Genomic DNA, 17,133 nt, shown 5'->3' with positions numbered 1-17,133 from the left:
AATTTAGATAACATTTATGTTTTGATGTTATTTCTAACTTGATCAAATGCTGTTATTATTCTCGTTAGAATATAAATATTATATTCATACTCTAAATTTTAATTTATATTATATAAAAAGGATAATTAATAAGAAAAAAGGAAGAAGGGTTTTCCTTTTTTAATTTTCTGTACTGAAGTTGACTAATGACTATTATATTTAATAGACCGTGACGGCTCGATCACTTATTGGTCTCTATAATTAAGGAAATTAGACTCACAAAAAAAAATATAAAACATCATATTTTTTTTGTATATAAAAATATTTTATTTAAAATGACGCACATTTTATGTATTTTTTTTTTTTGCGTAATATGTTTTTACCAATTGCAATTGTGGTAGAGGTAAATTTTAACTAAATTTACTAAAATTTTGTATTTCTGTTCTACTTACCTAGTTGCAGTACCAAAAGTAGGTTCTGCTGATTTTGACAAGGATTTCTAATGTGTAAGCAACTGCATCATCACCTTAATGGGTGTGTTACTTTACTTATGTTTTTTTATTTTGAAAGGACAATTCATGTACAAGATTATTTTTGAAGTAAAGTTCAATCATTCAAAAAAATTATGCTTCGTTTGGCATAATTTATTACCGATACACTGGATCATTTGCAGGTCTGCATATATTGCAGTTTTTAAGAGCAAGAAAAATACTCATTTTTGAAATCCGTGTTCTAAGGGGAATTTTTTTAGTACAAAAACACTAATAAATTGTATAAATTATTTTTCAAATTCCTTGGTTTTAGTTAGTATAGTTAGAACAAATAAAACATTTTATTATCATATATCATTTAAATAATGTATTTCAGACAAGATACCTCAAAAATAATTCTAAATTATAACCTCAATCTGGTATTTACTGGATTTTTAATACAATCATTTCAATGCAGTTAATTTTAAATAATCGGAACTTAACCAATATTAATTCAGGAACATTTCCAAAGGCAGTTTTGTATAATCTGTAATAACCCAAACTTTTAAGTCTAGGTATCTAATCGAATACTTGCAGGACATCCCTAAATGCAAAAATATAGACTTCTATTACATCAAATTAAAGGCGTATTTCGAAAAACCTCATCAACAACTACAGAAATTCTTGTTTTGAAAAAAATATAATCATAATATAAACAACACAATATCATAGGAAAAAACTGAACTATTCACTGCGTTATGCAAAATCCACGTTGTTTGAAATAACGTTATCCGGGGACTGCAGTGTACCATTAAATAAAACTTATACAGGGGTGTCACAAAGTAGTCCGAGTTGGGATGATGTCACTCTAGTGGTGAGATTCTAAAGTTTGTTAATTTTGAAATACAGTCCGTTGCCGCTACCATGCATAGGTATAGTGAGAAATGTTATTTTCCTGTAAGAAATAAATATGGGGAAAAAAGGGTTCGACATAATATTTTATCAAATTCAACTAATTGAAAACTAGCTCTTGAGTTTATTTTAAAGCGATTTATAAGATATACAAAAAAAAATATTTTGAATTCATTTTGATAATTTGAAACTTGCAAAATTATTTGAACGGGAATAACTCTATAAATGAAAATGTTAGAGAGTTAAAATTAATAGCTTGATATTTGCTGCCACGCCAGAATTGTAAACTATAATGATTTCGGAAAACCTCTATAAATAGCCAATAAATAATTATTCAATCAACTAATTATCCAAAGTTAACATATAAGATATATTGACATATAATTTTTTACATCATTTAGTAAAAAAATCCCTATCCCTCTACAACTTTGTAACAAAAGTTAATTTAAAGAGAAACAAAAAAAGTGAAAAATCACTGTCTATTAAAAAACCGAAGTTGGATGTATTGACAATGGGAACAATTACCATCTATCAAATATGATTGATTTAAATGTTTAAAATAAATCTTTCATTGTGTCCTATCATTATGAAACAAAAATAAAATTTATCTGATTAATAAAAGTTGTTTTATTGCCTTTTGGAAAAATTAAGTTATGTTATTCCACCACGTACTATAAAATAATTTAATGCAAGTTTTCCTGTCTGTGTAAAAACCTAAGAAATCCCGGTAAATAAATATAATAATAATTCAACTTAGATATAGTAAACAAACTTAAATCTATATTATACAATATAAGAGCGTAATTTTCATAGTATCAATAAGAAATATTAATCCATAGTAATGAAGTCAAGCACATTTATTTTTATGGATCCTTTATTGACTTCATTATAAAATATATGTACCATATTGAGCAGATTACGTACATAAGCATTTTTATTAAATATGTAATATTATTTGCTTATTAATCCATGTTACTAAAAAAGTATATATATATATATATACCGGGCCAACCGTTATTACTTACCCATTTCAAACACTAAGTATTGAAGTCCACGGCAGGATCCTTGGTGAATTAGGAAACAAGTTTTTAAACTATTAATTATTAGTTAAAACCAAAAGAGCATTTTAAAGTCAATATATCCGCACTCATAATTGTTGGTGAGCTCCAGGCAGTGGCAAAAGCTTCTCCAGACACTCTACATGTACTAGGGGATTCATGGAGGGCCAGGACTTGTTGACAGAGGTTTTCAGTATGTGAATGCGGTTGAAACATCTCCTGCAGGCCTTGGACTCCACATGCGCATATATGTAATAGTCTAGATGGCTAAGGTCTGGGCTCTATTACAGCCAGAAGTTATTTGCCAAGAAGTACTTATTGACCTAAAGCCACTCTTTATTTTTTTCGAGGTTTTTTTTCCAGTATGGGCAGGTTCTCCATCTTGATATAACACCCATGGAGAATTACGAACTAAGGGTTTGATCCATTGGAGAACTTTGGTGTCTATAGTTTTGAAACACTCATCAGCATTCAGCCAGTATTCTAAAAGGAGCTATACAGGATTTATGGCGTTCCTGTTGGATGCAACTAGGCCAAACATCCTCACCAAAGCAAGGTGTTTGGTGGTGGAAACATATCGGTGCTCCTCTGCTACAACCTCAAAAGTAAGTACTCGATCATTCTGCCTTTTAAAAACAGGCTCAACAATAAAGGTCTTCTCATCAAAAAGATTACTTTGAGTCCACAGGTTTCTTGTTCTCTTTCGCCTTTTTTAGAGCCTGGACATCACTGATTGGGACTTGTTTATCTTCCTTGCTATGTCAGCCATTGAGGAATTTGGTTTTTCCTTGAAGGCCGACTTCAGGCGGTTGACATAAATTGAGGGTTTCTTGCCAGCTCTTAGAGAGTGTCTGAGGTCTTCACCGATCTTCAGCCACATGGAGACATTTAAATCGTGTTCCTCGAGACCCCAGTCTATTTCCATATGTCTTTCTCGAAATTCCGGCACTGCATCTCAATCCTCTTCTCGTAATGTGAACTCATGATGGAGACTAAGAATTTTTTTTTCTACGGAATCGACATCTAATTATGTGTTCGACGACGTCGTTCATGGGAATATTGTAAAAAAATGACTCTTATCTTTCAAGTTTGCAAAATAGATATGAGTAAATTATAAAAGTTGGTCTTCATTTTAAATTCTTAAATCGATCTTACTTTTTTAAAAACAAAATATATGGAATGTAACAATTTATCTCTTTTATTTTTAATAAAATGATTCATTAAGTAACCAAACGACAGCTGAACCAAAAACCAAAACAAATTTAGTTCTTATTTCATGTTTCAAAGTTGAAAAATGACGGGGCAACAGCAAAAACGACAATGTGTGAGCGATCTCCTCCGCGCTAGTTTCATTGATGAGAAGGTTGCAAAAACGGTTGACATTTCCAATTGGACTGCCTTAATATCAAGAATTCCACTGACGTTGGGAATGGTCTTGCAAATTTTATTCTGAATCAACTTATCTTAGTATTCTGTGAGCAACAATATGGCTGATTTCTGGCCTGCCTCCATATGGCCCTCCTCCACCCTGGACTCAATCCTTTGTACTTTGGTTTTTTTGGGCGTTTTGTAGAGGAATGAATGCGGCACCTCTCATACCAAATTTAAATTTGCTCCTAGTTGCTATCATGACAGTATTGTATGCCATGGGCACGGCTTTCATTGTCAAAAGCTCCCAATCTGTTCTCTCGCTTGTGACGGAGTACAAATTGAATAGAACATATAGTATTTAAAGAGATCACAAATTTATTTTGAATTTTTTTTTCTTCATTCCATAGAAATTACTTTCGTTTTCATTTAGCCATGTTACTGTCAATACAATCACTATACAATTTAAAGTGGGATATTAATATAATATATATATTTATTTTTTTTGTTATTTTAATTCTAGTTGTATATTTTGATGTATCTTGCACAAGCAAACAGAATGAGTGTGGTTGTTTTTTATGCGCTAAAATGCATTCCTTTAATGGTAAGAACACAAATTTTGAAAAAAAAACTGCGATATTTGGATATCCAAATTTAAGTTACACAATTTGAAATACTTATAACGATGTACTTTATTTCTTTCAAAAATAACCGTAACAAAATCTTTTTTGTGTGGATGAATTATTTCAATTTCTTCATATTGTAGAAATTAAAACTAGTTTCAGAATTTCTTTTTAGAATGGAATTTTACGTTTGAAAGTTATTGACATCAAGGCATTTGTATTTTTCATTTCCTTACTTTGTATCCTCCGTAATTGAATGGGATTATGTACACCCTAAGCCTTATAAAGTGTTTTTTAATCATTTTAATCTACATTTTGTAACACATATTGTTCAAAATACTCCTGAAGGATTAACTCAAATGATATGAAATCAGTTATTCATCTTAATAATGCCTTTTTTTGAATTTATTCGTATATTTAGCAATGTTTCATAGAGGCTTAGTAAATTTAATCAAAGATTTTGCATACAAGTAGTTCATTATTTTTTCATTATGGATGATTGGATTCTCCAATTTTATTTTTATTTGAGAACTTAGGCGTACAGTAGTAACTACAAAAATTTAATATTGTAGCTATTATTTTATAAAATACACACAACCTCATGAAAACTGACGGTTAACATTTTGATTTCCAAAATTTCACATAAAGTAATAAATATTTAATACAAAAATTTTTATAAAAAATAATATTTTCATTATAAAAACAAATTCTTGGAACACCAAATTCATGTTGTTAGATTATTTTTAAATAAAGATTTATGTTCTCTTGTTTTAATATGTTTATACAAATATTTTTAGCATTTTGATTTATGTATACGAGTGCAAAAGAATGGAATAGTTAAAATATAATATATAATCAAACGACTTATTTATTAAAATCCTTCAACTGTTTATCGTATAATTAAAAAGAAGTTTTTTGTTGTTGTTGTTTTTTACCAATTCACTAACTTATTTATAAAAATATGTTCACTAACGGAGGGTTAATAGCAAAATACTTGGAAACGTTGAATTTGTCTTAAATCTATTGAATAGTGAAGCTATTTGGTAAAAAGGTCTAAACGATTTTTCCCCCATATTTATTACAAAACTTATAAATAAATAAACATTGTAGTTTATACTTAATGCTCCAGGGTAGGATTTCAACTAATATTCTAAAAATAAAGTTTTAAGAAAAACAACGGTAAACATGCAAATTAACTATTATGATAAATATTTGCTAAAACTTCTCAACACCTTTTTTAAAATACTTCGATGATTCCGTGAAGTTGATGGTAGGTACCGTATTTCTTCCCCTGCAAAATTCCATGACTCACTCCCTGATTTAGGAATTTTCAATTTGAGAGAGACATAGTGGGCTGAAGCTGCTAAAATGATCTCAACTCATCCTCCTGAATAGGCTGATAGTTAGTTAGTCGGCTGGCGATGAGGGCTTCACAATTAAAAATTGCAAACTCCAGAACCTTTGTTGCCTCAGAAGTTCCACCCTTCTTCTTTGAAATTCCAAAAACACAAGACCTTTAACATATTTTTCTTCATCCTTCGTCAGCCCTTTCAAGTTTATGGATAAAAAATATTTAAGGATATAGATGGCTGGGCAGTCCACAAACGCATGAAGTGTTTTATTATATAGTTTTCCCCAGTCCTTGCAGGACCTAGTATATTTAATACAATCTGTGGTGATTTGTAACTGCACGGTAACTTTTAATCATCATTTATTCCTCTCAGAGAAGACACTATTTTTCTTTTCCAACCCGTAAGGAGTCCCAAACGCTTACCATGCAAGTCCAAGGGACCATTCAAAGCTGCATCAAAATTAAGGGGGACCATCTTAACGTACCACAGGCATGGCCTTGAATAATATTTTGAAAAATTAACAAGTGAAAATCTTATTCTACGATCGTTAAGCAATTTATCCAAATTTAAATTATGAATTGCTAAAATATATCATGTGATTGCATGTTCTTCTAAAATTGAGGGGTCTTTTAAATTTCTAAAACATAACTTTTTATTTATATTTTGCATTCCTAAATGCAGGCCTGAGCATCCTAATTTTTCTCTGCTATGAGTCCCAAACCGGAGAGATCAAAGATGTAATTTATTTGGTCAGATTAGTCCCCATCATAATCCAAATGTACAGTTCTTGGTTCGTTATACTTCTTCTCCATTATAAAGCTGGATATCTTGAAATATCCACAAAAATTCTGGAGTAAATTTTCGGGACAATGCTAGATAGTTGGGCTACTTCACCACCAATGTGGGATTTAGGTATTTTCATGGCTTCGATATCATTCAACTAAAACAAACCGTTAAGACAATTGTCTTCTTCTAGAATAGCTTTTTCAGCTAGTTGCATACTTGCTGTAACCTTATACAAAATTAAAAGTAATACCAAATTGTTATAATAGTCAACTCTTTTTTGAAGGTTGAATATTTTCAAAGATGAAATTCTTTTGTTAACGAAGGTCCGAATTTTGTTCCAGTTATCTTCATGAATACCACTGTTATTCCATTTTATGACCAAAATTCCCACCATTCTTCTAACTTTACAGCTTCCCACTTTAAGATCCTCTTCAGGCTTCCAGGAGCCTAAAGGAAAAATATAGGTCTTATTTTTATTCACATCCAATCTTGTTTTTTCTTGAAGCTTCTGAAAATAATTCATTAAGGCTTTTATTCTGGTAATTAGCTGAGACTCGGAATTTGCCTCTACGGTTAAAGCTACATCATTTGCATACAAATCAATAATATGCTGAGATCCCTCACAACTAAATCAAAAGCCTCCGTACCTCTTTGTTACACCTAAAACGAGCTCTTCCATGGCAGCTATGAAAAGAAGTGGAGACGAGGGGTATCCCTGACGACAGCTCTTTTGTAAGATGATTGACTGGCTTTCTAGTCGAACCAATGATATCTTTGAATTGCCGTCATATAGCAAAGCACGAACGGGTAAAAAAAAATTTCAAAATAATATTTTTTACAAGTTTAAGAATTTGCCTATGTGAAATAGTGTCGAAAGCTTTGCAGAAGTCTATTACTATTATTTCTCCAAACTTTTTACTACTTTTCACTGTGCCAATTCCGTAAAACATGGGAAATTTTCCTATTGTTTAAAAATCCTTTTTGTACCATCCCAATTTTTTTGTTGAGAATTGGTTACATTTTTTTAGCCAAGACTCCAGAGAGAATCCTATTTGATTCATTGAGAACATTAATTGGTCTAAAATGGCTATAGTTTGTCCCATCTCCCTTTTTTCGGAATCAATGCAATTCTTCCTTTTGTCTGCGATTTGAGTAGTTGTCTAAACTTTTCCATAGAATGTCCCATTTTTAAAAGATATGGATCGACTTCATCGCTAAAATTCGAATAGACTTTACCCGAGACTCCATCTGGGCTTTATCATCCGTATAATACTTTTCTATAAAGTTAGACATAATATCTTTGGAGAAGATAAATTTCCCTTGAACAGTGGAAATTACCTCTCTTTTTCGGAAAATACCCTCTTTTTCTGGCAACAATGTTATGGAAATAGGAATTAAAGTAGTCTAACCCATCTACCGGTTTAGTTATAACTTTTCCTTCGTGAATAATTTTTTTAACACTGGGGGCAAAAAATCTGTCTTTCTTAAAAAATGTCTTAAGCCTTTTGCACGCAGACCCTTCTAACTCAACTTTTTCTTTCATTTCGGCCTCAGTATTTTCTGCAGTTCTAAAAAAATCAGAGAATCTGCAAAATACGTGCCTGCAAAAATGGATCAGTTATTGAGAACATTATCCACTTGACTGGCGTATGACATTGTTTCCTTCCTATTTTCTAAAAGAACCCGTAAAGTCGTTAAATGAATTATTTTCATGAGTCTTTGAGTCGCTTGGTTGGATCAAAAAGAGTCATTAAAACCTCCTATCAAAAAAGAAGTACTTTATTAAAAAATTAAAAAATAAATCTGACTTTAGATAGGACTTGGCAAAGAGCTAAAGAACTCTGTGACTCATCAAATTATATTGTTAAAAAATTAACAAGCTATTATTATACTATGCAATGGTGAAGCCTTTTATATATATATTACATTTTTGAGTAAAATTTCGATGTAGAGCAATATTTTTAAATGAAATATCTATATCGCTAAAATATAGGATGATATTAATAGATAAAAAACATTTCAGTATTCAAACGATAAATTCTTAATCATCAGTTCAATTGTATTTTCGTTGTATTAGTTTATTAACTATTATAGGAATTGTATTAAAAAAACTAAATTATATTAACCACAAAGAGCAGACGACCTTCTCAACAAATGTCCATCGCTCTGATATTAGAAATACCAAGCCAAGTAAGAAGAGAATGAAGATCTTCGTATTTTTAAATTTATGAAATATACAAAAATGACACAAATTATCGATAATAACAATAAAATTAAGTAAAACTCTAGATCAATTTTTAGCCATAGTAGCACATATACCACTTTGTGTGGTCGTGTTCATTATCGTATGAATGTATAATTTTGTAAAGTATGGATATTTGTACTATTTTATAATGTATGTAAAAACTATGGTAACCAGTAATAAACTCTGAAATACTGGAATAAATTATATTTAATATAATTTCTACAAAATTTATCTAATCATGCAAAAAATTCAGTAAAATGAAGAATATGGAAGTTAATATTTCACATCTAATTTTTTGATTGATTTTTGATTTGATTTTTTCAAATTTAGTCATCTAATCGACATAGCTTATTAAATTTCGATAATGTTATTGCATTGAAATATTCATTACTTTTTACAAATATTAAAATAATCGACTTAATTATAGTTAATTTTGAACCATGTATGAATATTCTATAAGAAAATTAAGAATAAAAATATAAAATCGAACTTTTTTTTCCGCGGCAAATCTGTTGAAATGGTAATTCAAAGTCTAGTTTTTAGTTTTAGTCATTATGAAATGCAAAAAAAGAACATAAAAAAATATTAGTTTTCAATAATACCCTTCATTTTATTCGACTTTTGTCTAATTAGACCCATTTTGGATACACTATATTCAAGATAACTAAATAAATATTTTATTTTTCGAATGCTGAAAGATTTTTTATCGATTATTATTAATGGTATTTTTCATCTAAACAGTAATTTCAATTCGAAATAAAGCTCCGAATCGAAATTATACTTATAAAAACGTGAAGTAAAAATAAGGTTTTAAGGAGAAGTCTACTTCAAAGATCCCTTTTGTTTTCTATGGCTTCAAAAAGAATAACACGTAAGTAGTTTATGGCCTAAATTTTTTTGCAAAGTGTTAATACTATTTTATTCTAGAGGAAAGAACGTTTAAGTATTGAGTAACTTCGTGTGAGTGTACTCATGAAAAATGGTGAGTAAGACAGAGTATTTATTGGAGAGTCATCTTCTATATTCTTAACGCAAAATGTGTCTGTTTGTTGACGCCGTATCATTTCAGACATTACCGGGTACTACCACCTGTAGATAATAGATCAAAAAGAAAATCAAATATCATCTCATTATTTTAAAGTAAATACCAATTTATACTTCAACAATTAAAATAAACTTATTAAACTTTTAATATAAAAAAAAATACATATAATCATTAATTCCTTTTTGTTTATTAAGTGTATAATAAAATCAAAATTATATTTAAAATTAATTAAAAACTAATCACTTATAGATAATGAGTGAATAATAAATAAATCTAAGAAAATGGTTGAAAAATTAAATTATTAATTAAAAAATAAGAGTATATTATATTAAAATTTATTTTAATACACTTGCAAAAATATTGTGTTATTTTACGTACACAGTTTTTGTATATTTAAGTAATATAATTTTTTATAAGGGGATTACTAAATTTTATTTTTACCACATAAGTGAAATAATCACTTTTACTACATTTATCCTGCGTGAACACGTATAAGACGTTGTGCTGTAACAAAAATATCATTTATATATGTTACTGACAATGTCAAAAAGTGGTCAACATGCAAAATGCCCGGGCAATCTATAAAATGTTAAACAAAGTGGTCAATTGTCATATTAACTTCATTTACATTGTCAGGTAAAATGATTGTGGGTAGTTTGATTGTGTAACCATTCAGTGCAAGGAATTTTATGATCAAGGATTTGATTTAGATACAATTTAATTACTAGTTATTTAATAAACCAATGCAGGGATGCCCAGCCTGTGAATTGCAGGCAACATTGTAGCCTTTTGAATGCTTAGGTGTGGGTCACTACTCATTCTCACATCAAATAGTACTTTTAAGCAAAATTGTTGCAATATAATCAAAACGCGTAGAACGCTCATAATTATACATACAAACGTTTTGGACTTTATATATTTGTTCTAAAAATGAAATAAATTTGTATTAAAGAGTTTTGTTTTATATAGCCATTTTTCCAGAAATTTAACTTAATAGGATCTTCCGCCTTTTAAAATATTTCAATTAGCAATGCAGTCCAATGTATTGAAATTTATATAGTACTCCAGACCTACCCTCAGGATTGGCCTTGGACTTATTTGTGATCAAAAAGAATATTGCCATTCTGTAAAGGAGCCATTTTTGGTTGAGTCTGTGAAAAGGTTTTTCAAAAAAATTCTTGGGTCAATGGTCTAGATAGTGTTATACAGGACTAATCTTTTTATTATTTTCTTAACTGTAAGTGATGGGTCCAAACCACTGGAGCAAGTAATCATTGCTTTTTTGACTTTTTTTAATTCGAAAGAATTTTTAGTTTCATGAAAAATAGTGTTGTAGGACCAAGATAAGCTGACCTAATAGAGAAATAAATAAGAAACTCTTTCTTCTTATTGATAAAATGAAATTAGCTAACATTATTTCCTCCCAGGATAAGGTGTTGAGCTTGTGTACTGACAATAGTACCACATGCAAAATTTAAGGCAAATATGTTTCCGTTACAAATTAACAGAACTTGTTTTGACATTAAATATTTATTTCATTTTTATATTCCTTTCTATTTCTTTGAAAAATAAGTAAAGTTAAGACCAAAACTTTTCCTCGAATTCTTTAAAAGCTGTAGATATAGAAGAACTGTTTCTAGAATAGTTTTCTAAGATTTATAAAAATGCAAAATGCATTTATGAACATTTAGTTCATAAGTCTGAGCATTTTCAGAAATAACTATTTATAATTTAGCCTATTTTTTAACAGATTGAAAGGTCTTTCATTGTCGACAAAAATATGTATCTTTTTTATGTAACAATCAAGTCCTCATATATTTTCGACAGATTGATGCTTGGGAAGGTTCAAAATTGATGTTAACTGTATTTGTCAAAAAATCTCTTAATACACTAAAATTTAATTGAGATGCTACAAAAAATTTAATGTCCAAAGCTACCATGAAGTAAACTAAAGTATACATCTCTTCTGAAAAGTAGTCTAGGGATATCTACTTGCTAGTTTAAAAACTCATGAGCAAAATACTACTAAATATAGTCTAGCGTTCAATTGCTGATCAAAAAACTAAAAACTAAATATATGGTATCGTTGAAATGCTAAGTCTATTTACATCACTTGAGAAAAGTTGGCATATTTGTCATTGGATAGCTCATTTTTCACAAGGACCTTGTGTAACTAAAGCCTATATATTAATGAATTAGTAATAAATGTGACTTGAGATTAGGTTTAGCAACGAGCGTGTGTAGCTGTAGCTCAGCGCGTCATAATATAAAAGAAAAGGGGAAGTGTTAACATATTTGCTTGTACATATTTCCTTTCTATGTACGTTCTCATATTAGAATATAGTCAGTTATACGTAGACCCTTTAACATGTTGCAGCGACGGAAAAGAACCTATTCCAAAGTATTTGAGGAATGAAAGAGGATATCATTGATTCAGGACAACTACGAACACACTTACAATTATATTTAGGGCAATAATATTACATTACGAAGACATCATTATCACCCAAGTGATCCCAGGATCTCCTAATTCAATAATCTTTACAGATAATAGGATCTACATTGAAATCCTTCTCTCTTCATATACTTTTACTTTACACTCATTTATTACGTTCATTAAATATATTTGATCAATTGGAGTCAAAATATATATATTTGAAATTCCTTTTGATTTTCTTCCTTACGTTTAAATAAGTACTTCTTACAGTTCCTCCCCCTCTTTCTTCGCAACAAATACTTATACTCCTACCCAACAACTATCATCGATTTGGGAAAATATTACTTATTTAAATGGTCTTCTCGTATACGTTGACAGAATTATTATCCCTAAGAAATATAGAAAATCAATACATCAAAAATTACATGCTGGACATACAGGTGTTAGTCGTACAAAAAAAACTTTCCAATCAATTGTACTTTTGGCCAGGTATGTCTAATGAGATACAAACGATAGTGGAATAAGATAATAAATGTCAACAACTTCGGCCTTCAAAATTAACCTCAAATGAAGAAAAAAAACATTGTTTTATGTCCTATGGAGCATGTATCTATAGACCTTTTTAATTACAGTGGAAACATTATTTAGTAATGGCTGATAGATTTTCCGGGTATCATTTTGTTGAAAAATTACGTTTAACAACTTCAAATAACATCATCAAAATTATCAACAAATGGTTTATGGACTTTGGTTAGCCGATCTATAATCTTTCTGATAACGGGCCCAATTTTGTAAAGAATTCACAGACTTATGTAAATATAATTCAATCGTACACGAGACCTCTTCCCCATATCATCCCGAGGTGAACGGTCATGCCGAGGCTCCAGTTAAAAATGCAAAATATTAACTCGAGAAGTGTAATGGATGTTGGGAATTATTTCGAGAGGAATTAAATGAATGGTGAAATGTAAAGAAAAAAAAGGATCTCGGAAGACGCACGAGATCACGTGCTTATTCAAAATACATTAACTAACCGATGGGATAGAGAAGGAATCATAACTTCTATAACTCCTAGTATACACTCCTACGAAATCATTATTAATGGAAAAAGCTTACATAAGAAATGATAAATTTATTAAATTAAAGATTAATGCAAACCCCAAGATATAATTTATAATATTTTTACAATTATTTTGGTTTATATATATATGTATATGTCATTAATATACCTTGGGGGTGTGCTACCCTATCTACTTGTATATAACTAGTGTATATATGTCCTTCGTATGTACGTTCTCATATTATAATATAGTCAGTTATACGTAGACCCTCTAACAGAAAGTACATTTAGGATAGGCAAAACGTAGAGAAAAATATTAGGTTTTTTTTTAATGTTCCTTTCATTGGTCAGATGTAGTTACACTGATTAAGAAACAGTAAACATTAAAATTTTACATTTCCTCCATCTGATCTAATATTAGTTTTGTGATTAGAAAAGGAAAAACTGTTGGTTTTATATGTATTTTTTTTTCTTTTCATTCTTCAATAAATCATAGTGATGATAAAATCTCCTTCTCTCTATCTGAAGAATGAATGTAGCGGGAATTTAGTGTAATTTTCTTCAATTACGTAATCGAATAATAATACTTATATATGTTAAAATAATTTTACATTATTTTTCTACACTAATTCCAATTTAAATGTTGAAGTTTCCCTTACATTTTCTCCTTCCAAAATTATATTATAGGGAGCTTATCCTAACGAGGGTCTGAATTCAATAGTTACATAAGTATTGCTCCAACGTTACATCCTCCTTATTTTTCTTTGGAAACAATCACATCTCCACGCACGCAAGAGTAAAGTTTGTCCCTATATCTGTGGTCTACCCCTAACAAGTAATAACTTCGAGCAATGCAAGATACTATGGCTACTAAAAAAATAGCAGCACAATTAATGTCATTTAATGTCTAAGTAATGCCGGCAGAAAAACCTGCCAAAACGCTGTGCAAGCATGCTAGACCATAACCAACATTAAACTGATTTCTACATACTTATTGCTAGCTTTTTAAAACAAAATATTTTCTTTGTAATGTAGCCGGGTATAAATTTTAAGCTATTTTAAGAACTTATCAATAAAAACACAAAAACAAATAATTAAAAGAGCAATTTAGATAATTTCTTGAAATAAAAGTGTGTTATTTCTAATTGTAAACGAATTTTTTCCAAGCTTAACTTTATCCAGATTCTAAAATAAACCAACTAGAAAAAAATGAGACTTTATATATTTATTTCACTCTGATAAACAATTAAAGCTCAAAGTGACCACATTTTGCATCACAATAGCCTTAATCCTAGACTTGAAGGTCATGTAGGTCTTTTCCCAGTATTCATCCCACATGCCAACTCGCTCCTTCTCCACATTAATATAGGGAGGTGCTAAAGGTATTTTTCTCGATTATGCCCAATTTTCAAAAATCCATTGTTATTCACAGAAAATAAATTAGGAACTAGGAAACTAGGAATAGGAAAAAAAATCAATAACGCCATTTCATTTGGTTTTGAACAATTGACAATATATCCAGATTTCTCTAGTAATAAATTAATTTCTTCATTTACATCGTCTTCATGTGGGGAGTGAATTATAACTTTCTTCTACAAAAATAATGGGATTTGCAATAAAGTATTTACGTTGAGTTTTTAAGCACTTTAATATTCCTTTGATTCCTCCGTCTTCTTCTGCTACTTTCCTGATGACAAACTCATCTTCTATGTGAGCAAAGGTAATGCAAATGATCAAATATTTAATTATAACAATAATAATCATCATATTTTTAGCACGCACCAGGTTAATTTTGAATTCCTTGAGGTATAGAATGATCCATCTTAATGAAGGGAAATTAAAGGGGTTGAATAATGGTAACTTTACTTTAAGCATAATCCCTAAGTCAGAATTGCCAGGATTTCTTCTACTCAAAGGTGTCCAAACTTGAATTAGTTATTTAGGCATGTGCAAAATATGATGAAACTGGTGATTTTGCCAAAGTCTGCCCCAATAAGTATCAGGAGCGGTTGGATTACCTCAACATTCGAGGAAAGGATGTTCTTCAACGAAATAATTGAGGTCAAAAAACAAATGAACCAAAAAGCAGTGACGAGAAAGTCCCTAAGATTTTTTCAAATATGGAAGGATCTGCTTCAAAGGAAAGGATTGAAAATCCCGAGTTCCAAGAAAGTGATAATACACATGAACCAAAAAAATAGTGACTAGAATGCACAAGAGATTACTACAAATACGAAAAGATCACCTTCAAAGGAGAAGACCAAAATTCCCAAGGTACAATCAATCCCCCTTTCAAGAGGGGATGGTATGGATACTCTTCATCTGAAGCCTCACACTCTTTTCGTCTGGGAGTTGACGGGTAAGTTGGGCTAAGGAAACGTCAAGAGGTGCTTCAGATACCTTCTCTGATTCTTAAGCCCCAGAATTCTAAAAGTATTTTCAAAAGATCTTCCAGTCCTGGGAAAGATTTATTGGAGAAGATATCGAAAGTTAATACTTTATCTGAATAATAGTTATGCTGGAGAAACAGGCTTTTCTATGTATCAACGACTTTGTAATTGCAAATATTCATACTTTATCGACTATGCAATATAATTTTAAAAACAAAATACACCCCCACAGACTAGCTGAATTCAAATAAAAATTAAGAACTTATCGCTAAATTTATCTCAATATCCGTGGAAGGAAATCGTGTAAGGTCAGACACACTCTAATGAATAAACAAAGTGCCTTTAATACAGATATATTATCGATCTACAAGACATTAAGGGTCTAGTTTCCTCTTCATGTGAAAAAAGTATACTTCGGTATCATCAGAATTATTTTTAATCCACGCGTATGGTCCGAATATCAGAGAGTCGACTTTTTTTTCAAACAATTATAAATTCTCAATAAGGAAATCCTTGCCCCTTGCTTTTGTGGGTAATATAAATAAGATTGGTACTCCAAACTAGAAAATTAAAAAAAAGTTTATATTGGAGATGAATATGGTTGATCTATTAAGGAAAATTTTACCGAATGAAAATATTTCATAAAGAACAGGAAACAAAACTTCAAGAATAGATTTAGTTTTAGCTTCATCTAGTTTTATTGATAAAACAACGACCGTAAAATACCACCAGAGACCTCATATGGCCAAGACATATTTAATGTGTATTGGTAAATCTATGGAGAAACACGGTCGTCTTCAAAATTTAGCTCTTATTAAAAATTAAAAATAAAGTAACGGAACCGACTTCATCATTGGATGTCCATAACTGTGCATAATGAAGCATATATAATTATTGTCTGAGTTTTAAGCAAGCAAATTGATCCAATTTTAAGCATGAAGTTTGTTCCAGACCAAAAAAAAAGGTTGTTTCTTGGAACATTTAGACGGCACTAGAATCGGTAAATGGACGTCAGATGTATAGTGTGGTTTTAACTATTCATTTTTCAATCAGTATAAGTCTCCTTCTTATTATGAAGACTGTTAAGAAAGTATTGCCTAAGAAATTTTATTGTCTGATTAAGACTCTACTTTTTTTTTTTTTTGTAGCTTCAACAGTATCTATAGGTTAGTTGGTTGGAGAGTAAATAAAATTAATTGAAGAGAAGTTGCTGACCGGAATGCCCGGTGTCTCCTTTACTTTTCGTTGCGGTAATTGAACAACTTAGTAATGTCATCAATTTGGAAATATGGCAGATTATGACTTTATTGGGTATTTTATGTTTTTTCTTGTTTTGGGTATTTTTTGTTTATTTCATTTTCTAATATTTATTTATTGTATAGCTTTTTAATGTACTTTTGTTACTAAA

The sequence above is a fragment of the Lepeophtheirus salmonis genome, chromosome 7, assembly GCF_016086655.4.
Source record: "Lepeophtheirus salmonis chromosome 7, UVic_Lsal_1.4, whole genome shotgun sequence".
In the NCBI taxonomy this organism is placed as follows: Eukaryota; Metazoa; Arthropoda; class Copepoda; order Siphonostomatoida; family Caligidae; genus Lepeophtheirus; species Lepeophtheirus salmonis.
The sequence above is the reverse complement of the archived record's forward strand: the minus strand, read 5'-3'. Positions refer to the sequence as shown.